The sequence below is a fragment of the Pinus tabuliformis genome, chromosome J (genome assembly GCF_031772625.1).
Source record: "Pinus tabuliformis cultivar Carrire ecotype Pingquan chromosome J, CPIR1, whole genome shotgun sequence".
NCBI lineage: Eukaryota > Viridiplantae > Streptophyta > Pinopsida > Pinales > Pinaceae > Pinus > Pinus tabuliformis.
The window spans coordinates 1,262,863,541-1,262,888,258 of NC_142295.1; the positions used below are offsets into that span (position 1 = coordinate 1,262,863,541).

At 37.4% G+C, this 24,718-nt stretch overlaps 1 pseudogene; it reads left to right on the forward strand.

Annotated features, from left to right (window-relative positions):
* Positions 1 to 28: 28 nt before the first annotated feature.
* LOC149231845 (L-ascorbate oxidase homolog) lies at positions 29 to 24,602 on the forward strand (annotated as a pseudogene).
* The last annotated feature ends 116 nt before the right edge of the window (positions 24,603 to 24,718 follow it).

Consider the following 24,718-nt stretch of genomic DNA (forward strand, 5'->3'; position numbering starts at 1 on the left):
GGTATAGATTCCAAGAAAGTTTGTGATAATGGATGTGGTGATTATAGATGTTCCCCCCACTTCATGGTATGTTTTTTATAGACATTGGGGGGACTTCTGTGGGTGGCAGTATTTAGTTTGACTTATCATATGCCACTATACGTGTTTTTGGAGGTGATACACATCACTTATATAGAGAACCCAAAATGACTTATGTTATTAGTGACCCTGAACATCCTTCTAACTTCCCTTCCTACAACTTTGACAATATTGGAAATTTTATCCTTAGTTATGAATCAGCTCCTACACATGGATGTGAATATTTGATGTATAAAGAAGAAAACCCAGACCCTTCTAGCCTTTGGAATTTTCACTTCAATGTCAAATTCAACAAAGATGGAAATGGGGCAGGAGTATTGTTGACCTCGCCCTGGGGGAAAGAGTTTCCACATGGCCCATGGGTTCAAGCTCGAATTCAAATGCATTAATAATGTAGCTAAATATGATGCTTTGATTCTGGGCTTGGAGACAACAAAAAATATGGGCAAAAAGCTACTAAAAATCTTTGGATATTTTGATCTAGTTGTTAAATAGGTCAGGGAAATTTGTCAGACCAAGCATCTGAGGCTAAGACAATATAAACATGTGGTATGGGACCTGTTCGACAATTTATTTGATGTTTTCAACATTACCATTGTGCCTAGGGAGGTGAATCACAGAGCTGATAACCTAGCCAAGTCTACTATAACTTCAGGCCTCCAAATCTTGAACATCTATCCTACTCCATTAAGGTTATGCACAGAGTTGTAGTCCCTCACAATGTTAAGAAATGGCAGGTGTTCAAGTACAATGACCAGATCAAGACATTCCTAACCATGGTGGATGAGTATACCAACATGAACATCAACATGGTGAGGAGGAAGAAGAAGAACTAGACACAGGCCAACCCTCTGACCAACCTATCACTTAGATGATGGGCAGATATAAAGTGACCCAACTAAAGACCAATTTGATTCCCTGAGGGCTGGTTCCACTAGAAAGGATTTTTAACCTGAATGATGTTCCCCTAAAATCCACCATAAAACTAGAGTTCTCTGAAGTGTAATATTGCAACTTAGACATGGAAGAATACCCTCAGTTTGTCAAGATGTCCAAAAATATATCCTCTTCAGAAAGAGAATAATACATAAATCTGTTCAAATAATGAAAGGATGTTTTTTCTTGGAGGTACAAGGACTTGAAGACTTATGATCCATCTATATTGCTGCATCAAATCCTTGTCAAAGATGATGTAAAACCATACAGGCAGAAATAGAGACAGATGAACCCTTTACCACATCCTCTTGTCTAGAAAGAAAGAAATTGTGCAAAGATCATCATCCTAGTATGGTATTATGTTTGGGTGGAAATTTTGGTACCTGTCAGGAAGAAAATGGGGAAGTAAGGTTTTGTGTGGAATTCATAATTTGAAACAAGGCATCTCTCAAAGACAACTACCCCTTTCCAATGGATCAGATGCTATAGAAGGTAGTTTGGGTTGAAAGTATTTCCACGTTGGGTGGGTTTTTTGGTTACAATCATGTCAGGGTTCACCCAGAAGACGTGCTCAAAATTACATCCACAACTTGGTGGGGTACATTTTCCGATGTACGGATGCCATTTAGATTGATGAATGCAGGGAAAACTTTCAAAGAGCCATGGATTATGCCTTTGTAGACATCAAGGACCAGTTCATAGTGATATATTTTATTATATGAAAGTATTATCCAAGAAGGCAGTAGACCACCTGGAGCACTTGAAGGAGGGGTTTTTTTTAGATGTATAAAGTTCAGCATTTCACTTAACTTGAAGAAGTCATTCTTTGGAATGGTAGAGGGAAAGTTGTTGGGCCACATTGTATCTTCTCAAGGAGTGAAAATTGATCATAAGAGGGTTTAAGTTATAAATACTATTAATTTTCTCAAACATAAGAAAATTATTTAGTATTTCTTCGATAAAATAAACTTACTAAGGAATTTCTTGCTTGTTCGACCAACCTCCTGTCGACCTAGCTCAACCAAAGGCAAGGAAGTGCAAGAAAGCTCTCAATAATGGAGAGGAAAAGGAGCTCATCCACTAAAGGAGGGAGAGGAGGTTTATCCTAAATTTTCTAAAATTACCAAACATATGACAACCATTCTTAAGAAGGACAGTGAGATGAACTAGGATGTTCCTACCCAAGAATAGTTCTTGGCCATAAATAAAGCTCTGGGATTAACTCCTATTTGAACAAGTCCCAATTATACCAAGGATTTTATGATCTTCCCTTTCGACTCTTAACATACTATAGTTGTAGTATTATTACATAAGAATGATGAAGGTCATGAACAACCCATTGCCTTCTTATGCAAGGCCCTATGAGATGTTGAACTAAAGTATAACATCAAAGTATAACATCACGGAGAAACATGCATACACTTTGGTTAAAGCCTTTAAATCCTTTATGGAATACATGATGCAAGCTCTAATAGTGGCCTATGTTCCCCATATCTCTGTAAAGGATATGATTTGCCAGCCAGATGTATATATATGAAGAGGGAAGTGGATCACCAAGATCTAGGAATACTACATGGTGATCAAGCCCACCAAGTTGATGGAGGGATAACGACTGGTCAAGTTGATGGCAAAAGTAAATTTGAAAGCAACAAACATCAACATAGTGGAAGGTTGCATGATAGGAACTGCCCAAGAGGATGAAGGATAAAAGGAGACTAACACCAAAACTTGCTACCATTAGTCTGCTATCAATCATGTTTGTTCCCCGCTCCAACCCGAAAACATCAATAGGAAGCACAGGACCTACCAAAAAAAACCCTACATAGATGATCTACATAAATGACTTCTAGATCATAGAAAGGATTGATAAGTGTAAACCAACTTTCCACATTCAAATCCCTGTTATATCTCATAAATTTAATGACACTATCTGAATTATTATACCTATGGACAAGGGAGATATTTGATACTGGGGAAAACTAATAGAGTGAGGTAGATCAAGAATACGTACTGCTTCATTATCTGTTGATACTTGTTCATGTGGCATGTATTTCTAGAGAGCATGGCTAACAGAAGCAAAAAAGGCAGAGATGGGATAGAATACTATCTTGGATATGTCAAGCTTGGCTACTTCTGATGGTCGAACCAATCTTCTATTGGATGAGTGAGCTCCTTTATTGAATACATGAAGAGTGGGAAGAGATGAAGGGTGGGAAGTTGCTCTGTGTTTTCACATCCCGGAAGAATTCCTTGGGTAGGAAGGAAGGGGAGGATAAGAGGTTGAATGTGAAGGCCCTCTATAAAAGATGTGTGCAAGAGAGAATTAAGGAGGGATTAATTTTGCGGAGTTCTGAGGACTGTTAGCGAGATCCCATGAGACGTGAGAGACTAGAAAGATAAAGAATTAGGCCCACAATATCTTAAGCCCTAATTTTTTATTAAACGTTGATCCGTGATAAAATTCTTGAAGAAAAAGTTTGATTGACTATGAATACTCACAAAGAAACATGATACATGAATGATATTGTTTTCCCATGAGTGAATAATTAAATTAAATTGCCTAGCATTTTTGCACTATTATATGATGAACTCCATACTTGAATCTGAATGGTTGTAACAAGCTCAATTTTTTTGAAGCCCTCTATTATAGACAACCTAAAATTAGTAAGTTCTAAAACTAAACTATTAGCTCAAAACTAAACCACAATGCTCAGTAGATTGACCCGCAACGATGATTTCCAACTCTTCAAAGCAAGATCATGAGGAAAATAGATTGAAGTTGACTGAAATTTGTTGTGTGATGAGGGCCACTCACAGTGCACATCAATGATGATTGAAACTGAACCAAGGAATAATACACATCACAGGGAACTGAGAAACAGGGAGCGATAACACAAATAAAATTGTTAATGTAATTTGACCCGACATGGCAGGGAGTTTGTTTAACAACATCATGGAAGCAAATAGTTGTTGGTTGTGCAACGAAAAAATTTAGAGGTGCATTATCCATTTTGCAGACACCATGAGCCAGATGTGAAGTTGAGAGAAGGGTAAGCCTAAAAAATTATGTGTGAGGTGTCAAACAAAGATCAAAAGTGTAGACGCCAAAGGGAAGTGAACTGATTCAAAGAAAGGAGGCCTAATAAATAGAAAGTTGAAATTATTAGTTACACAAAGCTCTTTAATTTTTCTATCATACCTTTTCCATCAAAGATCATATCAGAATCTGATTTTATACTCGTAATCTTACCAATATGATGACCAATATTCATCATGTAACTTACCAATATTCATCACTTAATTTTTAAGTTATCAATATAAAAAAAATTCAACCTGTTCCAAAAACATATGCAACATTGAACAAATTTAAAATAGGAAACCTTGATAGTCAAGATAGTGAAAATTTAGAAAGGAATAGTTATGCATGACTAATTTAATTGGAATAGAAGTTGTAATCTCACAATACCAAACATGAAGGATCTCCCAAGGGAGTTGTGTATTGAATGAGATATCCCTTTCCAATGTCTTCAGAAACAGTCTTCAACTATTTTCTAAGAACTTCCCAAATATGTAACTTGAACGGGTACCATTCTCTCTGGATAGGGCTCTCCTTTCTAGGAGGCAATCCTCCACTCCCAAATGGTACCAGCAGACCACTCCCTTGAGACAGAAAAACACTCCATGGACCAACTCTTCTTCTAGCACTTCAAGACAATCCTATATTACAAGTTTTTCTTTTCATCCTCTAATGGTAGAAATAACCCACAGGAGAGCAATGTTTTCTCCTCTTTAGGTGATAGGCCAAGGGGGCATTGATACCTGATAGACTATTTCTGTAGAGATATAGATATACAAGTTCAGAACAAGTGCTCAGCCGAGGTGGATTGATCCTGATAGTATATTTGTGTAAAGTGCAAGTGATTTCAGTTTTCTTAATGATCCAAATGAAGGAGGGATTGTTCTAGAAATCCTCATTTCTGCAAGCCCCAAAATAGTAAGATTCTTATAGTTTCCAAGTTCAAGAGGAAGTTCACCTTCAATGTTTGGATTCCCACCTCCACAAAGAACTTTCAAGCTCTATATCCTGCCAAGCTCAGGTGGTATCTTAATTCTTGCCACTCAGTTGGTTATCAAATATAATATATAATTAAATCGACCAAACTGGAGCAATTGCCAAGATTTGGAGGGAGGGTTCCTTCAAGTTCGTTGTGGTTGAGAATAAGGGTCTAGAGATTCTTGAGGTTACTAATTTTAGAGGGTATACTTCCTATTAGTCTATTTCCACATATATCTAACAACACTAAGTTGTTGTAATCTCTAATCTCTCTTGGAAGTGTACTAGTGAGAGTGGTCACAGACATTACAAGTAATCAGAGAGATTTAAGAGTTGCAAATTGTGGAGGAACTTTACTTGAGAGTTATATGCAATCTAGAAATATACCAGTAACCAAGTATTTGAAAGAACATGAGATGCCACTCCATTTGCAGATATTTTGGTCTCCAGGATTCAGGATTCCATGTACTTAGTGTTGATCCTCTGCTTCCATTCAATGTTTGCATTCATGAAAAGAGTACTTGGCCTTCTAGATTCAGCCCCATTGATGTCCATTCTGAGAGCAGGATCACATAGCTAGCCCAAAAAACCTCCACTATGAATCTTAAGATTACTACATATGTGGAAAAATAATAGATAGAGCTATAGCTCCCATCCTAACTCTGTCTAGGTCCTAAGATAGAATATCTACAGAAGTAGTGATGAAAGTGATAACACAATATTCAATGCCTAGTGTACCAAATATCTACAAAAGAAATGATGAATGCAATATATCTTCTGCCGAGCATGTAGATGTTTAAAATTCAATGACCAATGAAGAGTTCATCTATCAATGCCTTTTTGACCTTGTCTCATCAACGTAAAGCTTCCGTTTATGGCCCATACATACGTAAATGTATTACCTACCCAGTGCATTCCCATATTTTGCAAATTATTCCAAGTTGCAAGATTTCTTATATTCAAGAATTTTACTGAGACAGTCAGAGCATGTATGAAAACCCATCATATATAGTCATACTACTAGGCTACGCTTCGTCAAATTTCTAGGATCCCATGGCACTCTTGTTTCTGAGTCTTGTGCAACAAACATAAAGCTTGTATTTTGAGCAAAAGAGTCCCTTGTTTTAGTTTCTCCTTCAGGTGGTTGAGTTATCATCATCTGAGTCTCAAGAGATGAGTGACTTTCCCCTCAAATAATAATGTTGGACTATATCTAAAAAATAAAAAATTCCCTTACCAATCTCCTTTTATCTTATTCCTTCATGATATTTGTTTTTAATTCTTAGTCTATCATTGGCCTACGTAGCGCAATTTTTAGGTCTTGGTTTTTATATCAACAAGAGGAAACCTGTCCTCTTATCTTTTAAAAAAGTTGACATTCCAAGCTAGATCTACCTTTCCCAATGACATATAAGCCTATATCACTAGGTCATAATATGTACTTCATGCTTTCATGAAACATAAAAAAATTTTTCCATAAAGAGAAAACTTAGCAAACAAATTTTATGCCACGTAAATCCTTGACAATTCTTAAAATGGGTTGATAATGTCCTAAATTCCAAATCATTAGTATCATTATGGTATATATCCCTAATAATAGATTTCCATTTCTAATTACTACCCATTTTCCTTCATTTATGACTTCATTTGCTATTTGAATTTAATCTACCTTATGGATATCAGAAACATTTTTGAGAGATCGTATTTTATTTTAAGTATATTGAAAAATTATGTATTTGAATGAATCCAATGACCAATATCCTTCAAAGGAGAGTGTTTTTTCCCTGTATAAAGTTCTACATCCAAAGGATATTTTTCCCAATATGATATTTGTTACCCAAAGGCAACAAACTGTATCCTATGCAAATTGAGTAAAAAGTATACATCCCATGATTTTTTATTGTATGATGATATGTATTTGTTATGTTTTCAAACTTATAAACTGAACCAAATTTGAAATATGTATATTTTAAAAAGATAACATAAGAACACATAAGAAAATATGCAATTATAAATCAATGAAAATGAAGGGGCATTTACCTTAACATAATAACTTAAACCAACTCAACTAGCATATGATCCAAAATATGTATTGGATATTTAGGTATTTCAACTATTTCATTTTGTCTCTAGAGAAACTTCTATGAGGTGGAAGAGAATGAGGAAGGAGATTATCATGCTATTAAAAAAGAAATAAAAGGAAGTTGCCTAGACTAATTGCATAAGTTTAGCTATGGATAAACTACAACTAGCTTGCCTAAGCAAAAGTGAGGACTGATTGGACTCAATGCAACAATTAGTTCATCAACTTGTTACTAAAAATGTCCAAATGAGAGAATATGTAGAGCAGTCATAACAATAGAACAAGAAACAAAATACATATGAGAAATCTTTTATATTTGAGTAAGAAATTGTCACATTTAAATAGGTAAATAATAAACTACGAAAACCAATGGATAGGCTAGATACTCTTAACGTTCTCCTCTATTACTAGCTAACGAATTTGACAGTCGCTTGCAATGGATTTCAGATTCAAAAGGTATTTAATAAGGACTTTTTAGAGAAAAAGAATTGGATATTTGATCCTTGGGAAGTATCATCCCTTGTACTTTTTTTCAACTTGATTGCCTTCTACATTAGGTACTTATTGGTTTGGTCAATGACTATTCTATGTATTGTTTTGATAAGCTAAGTATGCAATGTCTTCCAGGTTTATAATAAACAATCCTTAAATGTCGATATATGTAATTTTTTACTCATCACCTCAAAATTTCTCATCAATTTCCCCCTTTAAATAGGCTATAATTATTGCATTATTGCATTAAGTATAGCTACTAGCCCCATAGGTGCACCCATCATTGTAATGAGCACACACATCTCATAGTACTTACACACAACTAAGCACGAGAGCTAAGCCAAATTTTTGAATTGTCTTCTCAGGCTTGCAGATCAATACAACCACAAACACAATCACAAGTACATTTTTTATAATAAAAAAATTACAGGCTAGAGGTAGAATGGAGTAAAGAGCTGCACAAGAATTTGTGCATTTGATGTGTAATTTTGAGGCCTGGCTTATATTGGCTTGTTTGCAACGTTCGAGTAAGGTATTGATTTTTTCTCCTATCTCAGTCCAAGTTTTTGGAATGTGGACTATTTATCCATTCGGTCTAATTAGAATTACTTTTGTTATAATTGTTGTGCATTGCAAGATCTATGTTGTTTGGCTGCTATTTTGTCTAATATATATGAGAATGCAACAGATTTTTTGAAGAATCCAATTCCTTAACATGCAAAGTAAAAGAAACCATTGTTGAAGAAGCCCATCTTGCTGGAAACCAATAAACATATAAAGAAAGACCTATAAAAAGGGCCAAAGATCTTCAGCAATAATTCAATGGGTTCCTTGAGGTTGTTTTTCATCATGGAATTTTTGGCTATTCTCTAATTGAAGATCCCTATAGATATTTTACATGGAACATTCCATGGGGCACAATACGACCTCTTGGTATTCCTCAGCAGGTACAGTTTTAAAAAATCTTAGGCCTGTTTCAATGCCAATAGTTGTAGCTCACATATGGTTTGCCAAGATTTTTTTGAGACACATTCTGTTATCGTTGTAGGGGATTTTAATAATGGACAATTTCCTGGACCCCAGATTAACATTGTCACCAATGATAACATCTTTTTGAATGTATTTAACAACCTGGATCAAGTTTTCTTATTAACTTGGTAAGTTCTTTGGGTTCTATCTTTGTGGATTGGCCGATTAAGATTCACGGATCTCTTTGCTGATCTCCAATATTGCATTGAGGGCTTTAAACAAGTTTTGGTAGAGGAGTGGCATCAAAAAATGGAGAAATTCATGCCAAGATCAAGTACTTGGCATAAACTGCCCCATACCAGGGGGAAAATTTACGTACAAGTTCTAGGTGAAGGACCATATAGGTAGCTACTATTACTTTCCATCATTGTATTTGTAGAAAGCTACAGGGGGGTTTGTAGAATTAAATGTAGCTGGCAAGTCCCTGATCTTTGTTCCATTCCTTCCGCATTATGGTGATATCACTCTGCTTATAGGTGAATGGTACAAAAATAATGCTTTAGTAAGTTATTAATCCATCCCTGAAACATGTATATCTCTTGAAATTAAAGAGACTGGGTATGTTCAACTTCAGCCTGTCCACCGAAATGTTCTCTTGCAATGCATCAATCTGACCATATTCTATCTTTGGGTAGATCCTTAGAAGAACACTTGATGTGGGAAGATCTATTGGTAATCCTGATGTTGTTCACATTCATGGTCGTGGGCTGCCAAATGAAATAGCAATTACAGTGGAACAAGGTACTTATCACTAATCTCTATCATAAGGCAGTTTGGTAGATTTAGTACAAGTGTTTCTAGCCTTTCAACGATTCACAAGATCTAGTTTATTTTGATTTTATCTGATGGATGTTGAATCCATTGCTTCTTCTCTTGAGATGTATCTAAAATGACCCATCTGTTAATCTGCAGGGAAAACATACCACCTCCGAATTTCAAATGTGGGATTGTCATCATCTTTGAACTTCAGGATTCAGGATCACAAATTGAAGCTTGTGGAGGTAGAAGGATCTCACACCATTCAAAATGTCTATGATTCTCTTGACATTCATGTTGGCCAGTCCTACTCTATTCTAGTCACTGCGGATCAGCCACCTCAGGACTATTACATTGTTGCATCTACCCATTTCAAAAGTCCTAATTTTTAATACTGGTATTTTCCACTACAAAAATTCCCAGAAGCAGGTTTCTGGACCAATTCTACGGGGTCCAATAACTGAGATTGATTGGTCTGCGAAATAGGCTAGAACCATTAGGTTTGGTTCTTTCCCTAATTACTTTAGTTTTAGTAAAATGCATTGTGAGATAATCTTATAGATTTTACAGATAGATAGATAGATGAATGTATATCTGTATGATTGATAATGTTTTATGATTACCAGAAAATATAGATAAAATATCATCATAGAAATTGGGGATAGCTATTAAAAACAAATTTCAAAGAATGGTTAATGGTTTTTTGGTTTGAGTAGTTGGGATTGTGGCTTGCCATCTCATCTATCCAGGTTCAAGTCTCCCAAAGCATGTTCTAGACTATATTGTTTAGGTTAGGTTCAAGAAGGAAGAAGCCCCAAAGAATCTCAGCTAAACAAAGTTGAATTTTAAAATATCTAGGAGTTTGTACCTATCCTATATAATCAAGTTCTCAAAATTTGAATGGCTAATGTTGTACAGATGGAACTTGACAACTAGTGTGGCTCATCCAAATCCACAAGGATCTTTCCACTACGGGAAAATCAACATTACTCGAACAATAATCCTCTCAAACTAAGCCCCCACCATCGATGGAAAACAACTTTATGTAGTGAATGGTGTTTCCTACGTGCATTCCAAAACACCATTGCATCTTGCAGATTACTACAACATAAGTGGAGTGTTTTTCACTGGTGCATTCCTGATAGTCCCAACATTACATTATCTACTCACAAGGTGATGGTTGTGCTAAATGTGGAATACTATGCTTTCGTTGAGAATCCGAGAAGAAAATACAAAGGGCCATGACCAAATTCCAGTGGAAATCGCTACCATTAGAGGGTAATTCAAAAGTATTGAGGAGCTTATGTGTTGAGGAGCTGCGTACAAGACTACAAAGTGTAGTCAAGGTCTGAGAAGGAGAACAAGTAGGAAAATTTGAGGATTTTCCCACTATAAATAGGGCTAAGCTTTTAAAAATCCTAGTCAAGCCCTTAATACCTAAATCCTACAAATTGGGTATGGAAGTGGCAACATCCTTCAACAGAGTACATTTATTCACAAACCCTACAAACCCTAGATTTGAAATACATTCCTATGTTTGGTCAGGGTTCCCTAACTAGGTTTTTAAGGGATTTGGAGGCCAACTGGATATCTTGGTCCTGCAATTGATCCATACATTTAGAAAAATTTAAGTGTTTGACGTGTTTGAAGAGTGAAAACAATAGAAAGGAGTGATTAGGACCTGATATTTTGGTATTTCTATGTGAACACTTCATTCCAGACTCTGTGCCCCATGGATGTTGAGAGTAAATCTTGTGACCCTGCTAGTAGTGTCGTGGTGAGGAGGGGCAACAATTATTGTGGCTCTTGGAAATCTCCGCACTGCCATCCATTATTTCCCTTTGGTTATGGGCTCCTCTTTGCTGAATCAATAGTCACTGTGGCTCTTAGAAATCTCCACACTACTCTCCATTTTTTCCCTTTGGTTATGGGCTCCTTCCAGACTCTGTGCCCCATGGATGCTGAGAGTAAATCACGCGGCCCCACTAACAGTGTCGTGGTGACGAGGGGCAACAGTTACTGTGGCTCCTAGAAATATCCACACTGCTCTCCACTTTTTCCATTTGGTTATGGGCTCCTCTCTACCGAATCAATAGTTACTGTGGGTCCTGGCAATCTCCACACTTCTCTCCATTTTTTCCCTTTCGTTATGGCTCCTCTCTGCCTAAATCAATTGAGAGAGAAGTGATGAGCCTCATCATTGGGTAATTATATGGGCCTTAATTCAGCTCCTAGCTTAGTCAAACCAACTTTTCTCATAACTTATTACATGTTTTTTATTATATTTTGTTTATGAGGTGAGTTAGAGTTGGATATTATGCTTTGTGGTCTAATATGCATTGAATGCAGGATTAAAGGAGAAAATCAAGGAATTTTTTCAAAGACCAAGGTCAAAACTCGAATGGGACAAGGGAGAGGGATTATAGGAGGTAAATCCTCCTCATTTACTACTCTTGCATCTGAATATTCCTCCATTCATCACATCATCTTGGAGTGCAAACAACCAAATCAAGAGGAATAGAAGGCATCTAAGAAAGTGAGAGACAAAGCACTAGTTTGTCTCGAGTTTGGGAGCCGAGCCTCCCTAATTTTAAGGAAATCGTTGGGGACTTTAGATGTATAAGGAGAGAGGCCTAGGACCTTAGTAGGATTCAAAATTTTGATTGTAAAACTATAATCTATTTTCGAGCTGCAAAACTTATGACAGTTCTATTGATGTAATTTGTTGTTTTGGTAATAAGAATGATTTTGGTTTTGAGCCAACACTGAGTTAACTCAGAGGGTTGAAGCTCTTGGGTTAGGGCCCAACCCTAGTAGCCAAGCCTCCTCTTTATTTTACATGTATGTTGAGTGTAGATTCATAGTTTCATTGTTAATTTGCTTATTAGATGCATTTCCATTACAGGTAGTGTAGATTAGATTGGTTGTGTGATAGTTTGCTTCCATTTGTGCCTTATTTCAAGTAGCAGGTTGGCAAGGAGAAAAAGGATCACCACAAGCTTGTTATCAGATGTCTCGGCCTCACTTCCTCCCTCTAGGACCATGACTTGAGGAAGGGACCCTAAACAACCCCAAAAACACAGATTTCTAGTTCTTTTATGAGCTTTGGAGTTTGTTGTCTTTAATTTAGTATTTGGTTAATGTCGCAAGGTAGATTTCATTGTCATATTTTTCATCTCCATTTATGCAATAGATCTCACTCATGCTTTCATTCCTTTCAACAACTTTCTTCATGCATAGTATAGGCAGTTGATCCATTAATTCTGCTTTTCCAATTTATGAAAATGTATCTTGTTGCATAGATTTTTGGAAGACACAAATGTTTTATGCAGAGCAGGTGATTCAGGATGAGACTAAGACTTCATAGCTAGTGGCCACCTTCCACTTCATCTACCTTATCCATCCCTTGTTTTCACCATCACCTTCACTAGTTTCTCATCATTTTTCATTGAAACATTCCCAAACACATTGAGTGAATCTAGCCATCTATCATCTTGGATATTGACTCTTGAGTGATCCTAGACCTTCTAACACTCCATTCCACCCATCAAACACCTTTCCTAAGCCTCCTATCACCTACAACACCTCACATTTAACTCTTGGTTGTATCTTGTAGGTTTCCTATAATTCCTACAGGATCATCCTATAGGTTTCTAGTACATCCTTTAGGTTTTCCTGAAACGGTCTGTTTTGAAGCCGAATTGATAGAAAACCTCTAGGGAGTAACCTAAAGCCTCCTAGGGGACCTCCACACCATCCAGACACTTTAGAAACAGTCTAGCCATCCTCAAACACCCTTAATCCACCTGCCACATCCACAAGAACAATTAGTTTGCATACTTGATTTTGCATAAAAAGACCAGAAAAGCAAAAAGCAGATTTAGTTTAGTCTCTTTACTTTCACATTAGTATTATTTGATGCTTCTTACTTCTACAACTTAGATAGTAGAATTTTTTTTACGTTGATTTAGCATTACTGCTTAGCATAACTTCTTAAATGGTTAATGAGGGTATGGTATGGTTTAGCATTACATATTGACCTTCTCCATTATTGCAGTAGAGTAACCCTCTTAGAGTAGATTTACCTTTCTTCCATAAAAGAATCAAGCTTCTTCTGACTCCATAGAAGTCTGGCGTGGAACGCCAATGGTCTCTCACCAACTGAATAGTGACAACAAGCAGAACCATTACTTTTACTTGTGCATACAACACTGTCACCTCCAAGTTTGTACAAACCCCGGGTTGATAAGTAAAGTTGGTAGCCCAGGAGTTGCAACATCTTTGCTCTAATACTAGCACTCATCACTTTTTAGCGCCAAAATGTGATGAGCTCTAGTATTGTAGCAAGGATGCTGCAACTCCTGGGCTACCATCTTTACTTATCAACCCAGGGTTCGTACAAACTTGGAGGTGACAGTGCTGTATGCACAAATAAAAGTGATGGTTCTACCTGTTGTCATTGTTTAGCTGGCGAGAGACCACTCGGGTTCCAAGCAGGACTTCTATGGATCCAGAAGAAGCTTGATTCTTTGATGGAAGAAAGGTAAATCTACTCTAAGAGAGTTACTCTACTCCAGTAATCGAGAGGTCAACATGTAATGCTAAACCATACCATACCCTAATTAACCATTTAGGAAGTTATGCTAAGAAGTAATGCTAAATCAACATAAAACAAATGGTACTATCTAAGTTGCAGAAGTAAGAAGCATCAAACAATACTAATGTGCAATTAAAGAGACTAAAATAAATCTATTTTTGCTTTTTTGGTCTTTTTATGCAAAATGAAGTATGCAAACTAATTGTTCTTGTGGATGTTGTAGGCAGATTAAGGGTATTTGAGGATGGCTAGAAGGTTTTTGAAGTGGTTAGATGGCGTGGAGGGCCCCTAGGAGGCTTTTGGTGACTCCATAGAGGTTTTCCATCAATTCAGCCTTAAAACAGACCATTTCATGAAAAACTCAGGATGTACTAGAAACGTACAGGATGATCATGTAGGAATTACAGGAAACCTACAAGATGTACTAGAAACCTACAAGATGATCGTGTAGGGATTACAGGAAACCTACAGGATACAGCCGAGAGCTATATGTGAGGTGTTGGATGTGATGGGAGGCTTAGGAAAGGTGTGTGATGGGTGGAATGGAGTGTTAGAAGGTATAGGATCACTCAGGAGTCAATATCCAAGATGATAGATGGCTAGATTCGCTCAATGTTTTTGGGAGAATTTCAATGAAAAATGATGAGAAACTAGTAAAGGTGATGGTGAAAACAATTTATGGCTAAGGTGGATGAAATGGAAGGTGGCTGTTGGCTATGAAGTCTTAGTCTCCTCCTGAAGCACCTTCTCTGCATAAAACATGTGTGTCTTCCAAAAAGCTATGAAACAAGATACATTTTCATAAATTTGAAAAGAAAAATTAATGAATCAACTGCCCATACTATGCATGAAGAAAGTTTCTGAAATGAATGAAGGCATGAGTGAGATCTACTACAGAAATGGAGATGAAAAATATGACAATGAAATCTACCTTGCAACATCAACCAAATACTAAATTAAAGACAACAAACTCCAAATCTCATAAACGAACTAGAAAACTATGTTTTTGGGGCTGCTTAAGGGTCCCTTCCTCAAGTCATGGTCCCAGAGGGAGGAAGTGAGGCCGAGACACCTGCTAACAACCTTGTGGTAATGCTCTTTCTCCTTGCTAACCTGCTACTTGAAATAAGGCACAAATGGAAGCAAACTATCACATAACCAATCTAACCTACACTACTTGTAATGGAAATGAATCTAATAAGCAAATTAACAATGAGACTGTGAATATACACTAAACATACATGTACAATAAAGGGGACCCTTGGTTGCTAGGGTTGGGCCCTAACCCAAGAGTTTCAACCCTCTAAGTTAACTCAGTTCTGGCTCAAAGCAAAACTCATTCTTATTACCAAAACAAAAAATTACATGAATAGAAACGTCACAAGTTTTGCAACTTGAAAATAGATTAGAGTTTTACAATAAAATTTCTAAATCCTACTGAGGTCCTAGGCCTCTCTACTTATACAACTGAAGTCCCCAAAAACTTCCTTAAAATTAGGGACACTCGGCTGCCAAACTCGAGATAAACTGGTGCTTTGTCTCTCACTTGCTCGGCTACCTTCTAGTCCTCATGATTTGGCTATTTGCACTCCGAGTTGATGTGATGAATGGAGGAATATTCGAATGGAGGAATATTCAGTAGTAAATGAGGACGATTTACCTCCTATAATCCCTCTCCCTTGTCCCATTCGAGTTTTGACCTTGGTCTTTGCCAAAATTCCTTGATTTTCTCCTTTAATCCTGCATTCAATGCATATTAGACCACAAAGAATAATATCCAACTCTATCTCACCTCATAAACAAAATATAATAAAAAACATGTAATAACTTATGAGAAACATTGGTTTGACTAAGCTAGGAGGTGAATTAAGGCCCATATAATTACCCAATGATGAGGCTCATCATCACCCCCCTACTGAAAGTGTTGCTCATCCTCTGAGCAACTTAATCAATATCCATATTCTTCATGGCTCTAGTGGCATCTCTCAAATCCCATGCCTCTGCTATGGTCTCCTCTTCTTGTTCATAGAAGCTTGCTTTCTTTTGTACCTCTTCCCATTGCCTCTTTTCTTCTTCTTCTTTCCTCCCTTCTAGCATCCCTAAGAGTAGTGGTGGACTGAGTTTAAGCCTATCCAATTGACCTTCAACCTTTGCATAGATTGCTTATACATAGGTGTCATGTTGAGTGCCTCTCTCAACCTTTGAGGAGAGTGATATTATCATATCTTTACGTTGTATGGTAGGGTGTTCCATCTCCTCAGGCAAGAATGTATACTATCATCTCCTAGCTACGTGAACATGTCCTCAAAATGTGAAATTGCTTGCTCTTGGCCAGCAAGATATCTAGGTGCCAGCTGAGGATTATTTGCAATCAAATTATGGGTATTGATGAGGGCCATGGGATTTGATTATTCAGCTCTTATGACAGGTCAAAAGGATGTCAAAGACTTCCTCCTCCCTAACACACCTTCTCAAGATTTTATCTGGGCCATGTTTGAAAAGATTTCCCCCAATCCAAGTGAAGGGGGTGCTTTTCCTGACTATCTTGCTCTTTTCTTTGGAGTACGAGTTTGGTGGGAATTGTGTTGATACCAAATAGTTTTCTATATTAGCAAACCACGGAGAGAGAACTGAAATAGAAAATAAGTGCTCGTCCAGTAACTAGTCATCCACCATTCCTTCTTCACGTGCAAGAAAATTTACTCTAGACAAAAAGTTTGGAACAACATTTTCCTTACCAAGCTTATCAACAATGGTTAGGTCAAACTATTGTAATAAAAGTAACCATATTATAATTCGAGCATTCACATCTGGTTTGTTCGTTAAATATTTGATTGCAGCATGGTCAGTATGCACAAATGTTTGATAGCCTATAATATAATTCCTAAATTTGTTTAATGAATGCACAACAGCCAGGAGTTCCCTTTCGGTCACTGTATAATTTAGTTCAGCCTTTGATAAATTCTTGTTGATAAAATAGATAGCATAAGGCAGGTTTTCATCTATTTTTCCTAGGGTTGCTCCAATGCCTTTGTGTGAGGCATCGGCATAAATATGAAAGGGGAGGGCCCAACTTGGGCCTCGGAGAATCGGTGCAGTGGTTAACTTATCCTTTAGGATGTCTAAGGCCTCTTGACAACTTTTTGACCATATAAACTCAGAGTCTTTGGCCAACAAACAAAATAAAGGAGAGGCCAACTTGCTGAAGTCCTTTATGAACCTTTAGTAGTATCCTAACCCTAGAAAACTTCTGACATCTCTCTACTTTTGAGGAGGTGGGGCCCTTTGGATGATAGCTATTTTGTTTGGGTCCACCTGCAGTCCTTGCTAAGATATTGAATGACCTAGCATGGTCCCTGTATTCATTAAGAATTCAATTTTTTCAGCACTGAGAGACAGGTTCATTTCAATGCATTTGTGTAGTACTTTGTCTAGGTTAGACAGGGCTTCTTGAAAATCACATCCATAAGGTGTAAAATCATCCATATAAATCTCCACCACATCATGGACTAATTCAGTGAAAATACTCAAGACTGCTCTTTGGAAAGTGGCAGGAGCATTGAATAGGACAAAGGAAGGACTCTGTAGGCAAAAGTACCACAAGGACAAGTGAATGTGGTCTTATCTTGGTCTTCTGGGCAGATCTAGATTTGGTTGTAACCACTGAATCTATCTAGGAAAGAGAAAAGCATTTTCCCTGCCAGGCCATCTAGCACTTGGTCAATGAAGGGAAGAGGAAAATGATCCTTCTTTGTGGCTTTTTTCAACTCCCTATAATCGACACAAATTCTCCACTTACCATTTTTCTTGGGAACTAACACCAAAGGAGAGACCCACTCACTGTGAGAGATAGGGTAAATGAATCCTGCATCTAGCAGTTTTTGCAGTTCTTCTTTGACTATATCTTTAAGAGCTGGATTTATCCTCCTTTGTTGTTGCCGGACCCGATTGCAACCTTCCTTGATGTATATGTGGTGGCTACACACTGAGGGGTGGACTCCCTTCATTTCTTTGTAAATCCAAGCGAAGACTTCTAGATTTCCCTTTAACATGTTGCATAACTTCTCTTCTTGGATAGCAAAAAGAGATGGATTGATATTCAGGGTTCTCTCTAGGCTGAATTCTATGGTTTTGACGTGGAGTGGGTTGGAATTGGCCAAGCATAAGTCAATTGGATGATTTTTCTGGGTTTCTTTTACTTCTTCTTCTAAGGGTAATGAACCGGGAGTTGGACTTTGGAGTAGGTGTTCAATCAAGTCATCGTTATCCTGCTGTCCACCTCCTATGGTTGCTTCTAAAGCATAAATTTGGGTTGAATAAAATTCATCTTCTTCCTCCTCCTCCAACCATAATGGTAAGTCATGCTCTAGATAAGGTTGAGCAAGAGGGTATAGGACATAGAAAATTTTAGGGGCGAATGTTCGCCCTTTGGGGGAATTAATGGGTTTTAGATTTTTAGTGGGCGAATATTTTGTATCATAGTACTTTTTTACAAATCACCTCAAATAGCCCACCTTATTTTAAGGGAGAGGGTAGGAGTTACAACCTTCCATTCGCCCATTTTCAAGAATAGGTTTTATTTAAGTGAATCCATTCGCCCATTTTCAAGAATAGGTTTTATTTAAGTGAATCCTATGGGCCAAAGGCCCAAACACCATATTTATAAAAGAGTTATGGTAAATTAATAAAAATATAAATAAATGAGAGGTATGGTAAATAAATAAAACATTTTTTATATTTACTCCATAAGTCACCTTATATACATGCAAGGGTGTAAACAAATAAAAATATAATAAAGTGGAGGTATGGTAAAAAAATAAAACGTCTTTTTATACTTACTCAAAAGGTATGGTAAATAAATAAAAATATAAATAAACTAGACGCATGGTAAATAAATAAAATCTCTTTTTATATTTAGTCCATAACCCTCATTCTATTTATGAAGGCTCAAGAAAGAGGTTTTATTTAAGTGAATCCTATGGGCCAAATACCATATTTGTAAAACAGGTATGGTAAATTAATAAAAATATAAATAAACCAGAGGTATGGTAAACAAATAAAACATTTTTTTATATTTACTCCATAAGTCACCTTATATTTAAGGACACTCAAAAGATGTGTTATATTTAGGTGAAACCTATGGGCAAAATACTATGGGACAAATACCATGGGCTAGATTGTTATTAATACCATGCAAAAAAACATTATTAACCCTAATATTAGTATTAATAAAAATAAAAATGGCACATGGTACTGACCCATGGTATTCACCAAAATGGCACATGGTATTGACCCATGGTATTCACCTGGAATGTAGCCTATTTAAATGGGGGAATTAAACCAGCATAGATCCATCCATCTTTACTCTGGATCTACTAACCCTACCAACCCCCGAGAGGTATCAAATATCGTGATATGCAAACTAGCATAGAGTAAAGATACATACCCCTTGTCGCTCCAAGGTTGATGATGGTGGTGTTGTTGCCTTCCCTCGCTATTGTTCCAGCTCCTTGATCCACGAGCCAGACTACAATTCTTACCTGTCTATCTCGCCTTAATTTCTATACATCCCACCTTTCCCCTACCATCTCTGCCACCTTTCCCACCACCCTTGCATGTACTCATGGCAAGGGCCACCGCACCCATCGCTTTGAGCATGTGGGGGGCAGTGGTATGTAAATCAGTTGTACTCTTCATTACTACCCACAAGGACTTCCATCCACCGACACACACCCCAATCGAGGTCAATTACAAATTAATTTATTATATATATATATATATATCTATATATATATATATATATAGATATATATATATATATATATTATAAAAAAAATAGTCGCTTTTCTCTCATTGTATGAACCGAGGAATATAAGTGAACAAGAGGTATAAGGTAAGAATGGGAGTGGAGGGATAAGGATATACAGGATTCCGAGAAAGGAATGGAGGAGCAGGGAAAATGAGGAGGAGCAGGAGGAGGGTAAGGTGAGATAGGAGTCATAAGGTTTAAGGGAAAAGGAGGAGAAGCCTATCCTAGAATAGATTCAGGAAATACGTCTAAGAAATCCTGGATTATAGGAATATTCTCTAAAGAGGTAATTTTATTTTTATCATTGTTGTACCCTACCTGAACAGCATAAATCTGGCACCATTTTCTTATACACTTTCCGAGTTGGTTGGCTGTAATAGGGTGCAGCTTGATATTCTTCTTAATTCCTTGAATTTCCTTCTGCTGTCCTGACTCGGTAAGATAACTTATGGACTTTTCTTTGCAATCTACCAGGGACCAATGACCTTCTAACCAGTCCATCCCTATTAATACATCATATGAGCCTAGGGAAAGAATATTCAGATTGACCTGGATAGGTTGTCCTGAAACTATTATAGGGTAGTTTTTTGTTTTGGCTAACACCTTTCTTTTGGTACTAGTAGCTAGTTGAACTAGCAACGACTCTTTGTATTTACTGCTTTGAATTTGACATCTTTCTACAACCTTTGGACTAATATAACTCAGGCTAGCTCTTGGATCAAATAAAATAGAAACATATTGGCCAGCAATCATACCTTCGCATTAGATCATAGTGGGATGATATTCCGCCTGATGATCGTCCAAATCCACATTAATCCTGGGCATGCTCCTTGTGATATTTCTTATCGTAGATGCTTCTTGCATGTTAGAAAGTTGCTAAGCCCGAGCTTTCTATGGGCAATTTTTGTAATAATGTGCTTCTTCGCATCCCCAACATTGTAGTGGTGGTTTTGCTGGTTGTTCAGTAACAATTCTGCTAATTCCTTCAGGTTGTCTATTCTCAGTGAATGTCTGAGTTTTGGGTGGGTTTCTTGCAAACTTTCCAAAGGTCCTTTGCTGATTGTTTCTGCCATGCATGTTTTTCTGATGTCTGTTTGGTGGAAAATTCCTCATTTTCTTGGCAGCAACTCCTTTAGATCCTTCATTTTTCTGCTTCATCTGCTGATAACATATGCGAGCCTTCCAGACTACATCATCCATGGTTCTAGGATAGTCAAATTCTAATTTCTCCTTCATGAAGTTAGGCAAACTACTAATAAACCATTGGATCTTAGCTTTTTCTTCTTGCATATATGGGACGTAACGCAACAGGGAAGTAAAGTGTGCTACATATTCATCCATGGTTAAGGTTCCCAGTCTTAATTCATGGAACTCTTTTTCTTTTTTGTCATAATAATGTTCTGTTAAATATTTTTCTTTAAAGTGTTTCTGGAATTCTTGCCATGTTACTTGTTCTTCATCAATCTTCCTTACGGTTTTAATTTCTTCCCACCAGAGGGTGGCTTTTCCTCATAATTGGTAAACTTCCAACCTTGCTTTAAGTTTTTTGGTATATTCATAAATCTGGAAGTATTTACCCATGTCTATCAGTCAAGCTTCCGCCGCTTCTTCTAACTCTCCTTCGAATAGTGAGGGTCTGATTTTTTTGAGCTCACCTTGTAATTCTATCTTTGTTCTTTTTGGTTTTCTTTGGTCAAAAATTTTATTTGAACGCCCTTCATCTTCTTCTTTGTGACCCTCTACAGATTCTGTATGATCCTCCTCATTATGAGCAGTTGGGGTCATTTCCCTATTTTCTATACTGAGATCTAGTCCTCTCTGATTTTGCCGATCTGACAAAATTTTAAGAATCTTCTCTTGCTTCTGTCTTAATCACTCGTTGTCTATTCTGAGGTTCATCATTTCTTCTCGAAGTTGATCTACTGTCTCCAGTAAGGCAGTGTTAACCTATCTTGATTCTTCTCCCAATTGCACCCATAATTCTGGGTTGGCCTCTACACAAGGCACCTCCGGCCGCCTCGATGATCTAGGGCTCCTATGCATTATATGCCTGATGCTAATTCACCTTCTGTGTTCACAATTAGCCAAAACTTAGTTTTTTTGCTTCATATATATATAGGAACATCACGACTTAATTGATTGTTAGAACAACCCAGAGGTCTCAGTATATGATCCTAGGCTCTGATGCCATTTGTAACACACACAAATATATAATATAGTAAAAACAATGTATAAAAAATTAATTTCAACTCTAACATAGATACATATCTATATACATTAATGCAATACCCTCAAATCAAACCTTGCAGGTAAATGCAAATCTCTGCTTAAGTATTTATCTGTCACGATGATACAAATTCGAGGCATGTCTGATTGGAAGTTTTTGAGGTACTAAAACTACAGTGGTTTTTACCAACCCACGAGGTCCATGTGATCCTTCATGAGGTAACTGGGTTACTCCTCGCCCTAGAATTTATGGATGCATGTACGTGACTTCATATCACTTGTTCTCGGATTTTAATGTGACTGGCAATAATCCCACTTTTCGCTCTAGCTGAGACAAGTGGTAGGCATCATGTCTGTCGATTTGGATTGCACCATCTAACGGTGATACTTGCTTTGGGATCATCCATCTACCCAACACTTGGGATTCCCGCTGACGCTCTTTCTCATTTGTGTTTCATGGTGGAGAGTGTTGCCGCTCTACTTCTTGTCTACTCCTAGTTTCGCTGCAATTTTCATAGTCTGGCCTCCATGCCTTGTGGCAAGCCGCGGAGAGGTAACTATGAGTCTTCATTATCATCATAAATGGTGTATGTCTTGAAACGTTCTTAGTTTGAGCAGAGGGCATTTCCATGCTAGTCATGTGGGGCGCTCAGCTCTTCAAATTTTGGACTATGCGACGGTTGTTTTCCTTGGCACGAACCAAGTACTGATTATTTATACTTTGATTCATTCGGTTTTTACAAGCTTTCTTCTACTCTAGGCATCTCTAACCCCATAATTCTATTTCATGCAGATGTGAGACCCCCGTGCATGGCTTGCAAAACTCAGGTAAGGGTTTATTCCTTTGTTCTGCATTTAATACCATCTTGAAGTCAGTTCATTATCCAAGTCATAATATTTGCCTATGGTGGTTGCAGGTATGATGCATTTTAAACTGAAAGGGGCTTGCCATTAAATATGATGGCTTGTTGACAAATCTTACCCACAACTCTACAACTCGTACAGGTTGGAGCTTACTCTCATGGCCCTTAACAGTTGGCTGATGCGGTTTATGGAACCTACTCCTGTGCAATTCTATGAATTAGAGTGTTAATTACAATGTAGATGTAGTATTTTATAGTGAGGTCAATAGGACTCGCAAACTGTAATGTCAGTTCTTTATGTAATTAATTCCTTCCTTTTTTTACTATTTGGAAGAGACCGAGAAGGGTCCCTCTGATCTTAATTTAACTATTGGACAGGGGTTTGATGTTGTGGCTTCGGCTCAAATGCGTTCTAAACTAGGAATTGTTAATTAAAATTTTGGGTTTATTTTTGCTCATACTAGCCATAAAGCATTAATTTAGTTCACTGCTCTTATGCATCGAATCCATGACAGAACCTGATTGTAATTTTTTTGAGAAATGTTCGTTGCTTGAACTAAATTCGACAAAATATATTTATGTCAGAATTATTCATGAAGTTTTTGGCGTTTGTTTATGTAAACCCTCATTGCTATATGATTAGTTGCTAAGCTTTGGGGTTTTGGTTGATTACCGAGGGTATATGCAGTGCATGATTTTTTTCTCAGTTGTTATACCGGTTATGACATTCTTTTTCTCTTTGTTTAAAAATGCTTTCTGCATATATTTATGTTTAGTATAACTAGAGTTCATGGTTTAGTTTAAGAAACCAGAGTACATGGCTATGGATGGGTTCTTTACGAAATCATCTGCAACTACAAACCCTAGGTATATGAAGAATCAATAAAGAAATCATATATTCCACCGGAACATATGGAATGGTTCGCTGAGTTAATTTCTTTCTTCAGTTAAGGAAATTCCCGTGTATGACAAAAGTCAAATATTTCGACCCATATGTTGTTGCATGATATGTTTACACTTTATATCATTTAATTATTTATTTTTAGCGGAAGATTGATAGGCATCGGTTTTACGGTTCATATACTTATGAAAAAGGAGGGGATGCCTATTTAGAGGGGAGTAGTCTAACCAGGCGGAGGAATTTCCCTGAACCTCTGCTGGACGGAAAATTTTCTGACTCCCGCCATTGGCATTTTCTTCCCTCAAACGTCGATGTTCGTCGCTCTGTGCAGGAATGTTTGGCAATTCGATGGGAGTCTGATGTGACTGTCCAGACTACTCGATTTAAGGTAAAGGTACCAGTTGGTGAAGGTAAAATTACTGAACTCACATTGCATTTGAATTTTAAATTTGTTGTCCCACCTTGATTTGAATTTGGCTCACAATCTGGAACCCTTGCATGCCCTTGTGTTTCCATACCCAGCGCAAGGTCACATAACTCCCATGATGCAGTTTATTGCTTCCAAAGGTGTTATGGTCACCTTCGCTAACGCGCACCACAGGCACCAGCAGATCACAGTGTTGAGCAAGACGATCCTCTTGAGAATGAAGCCCGTAATCTTGGTTTTGATATTCACTCTACTACAATATTTGATGAATTACCTCTGGATTTTGATCGATCGGCCAGATTGATCGATTTTATGCGCTCTGTGGATAACATGGCAAAAGAGTTAAAATGACTCCTTCAAAATCTGAACAAGACCGGGCATGCAATATCTTGTGTCATTGGATACTACACTTCCTTGGTCATTTGAAGTCACAAAGAAATTTGGTATGTTTCAGAACCACCAGTGTA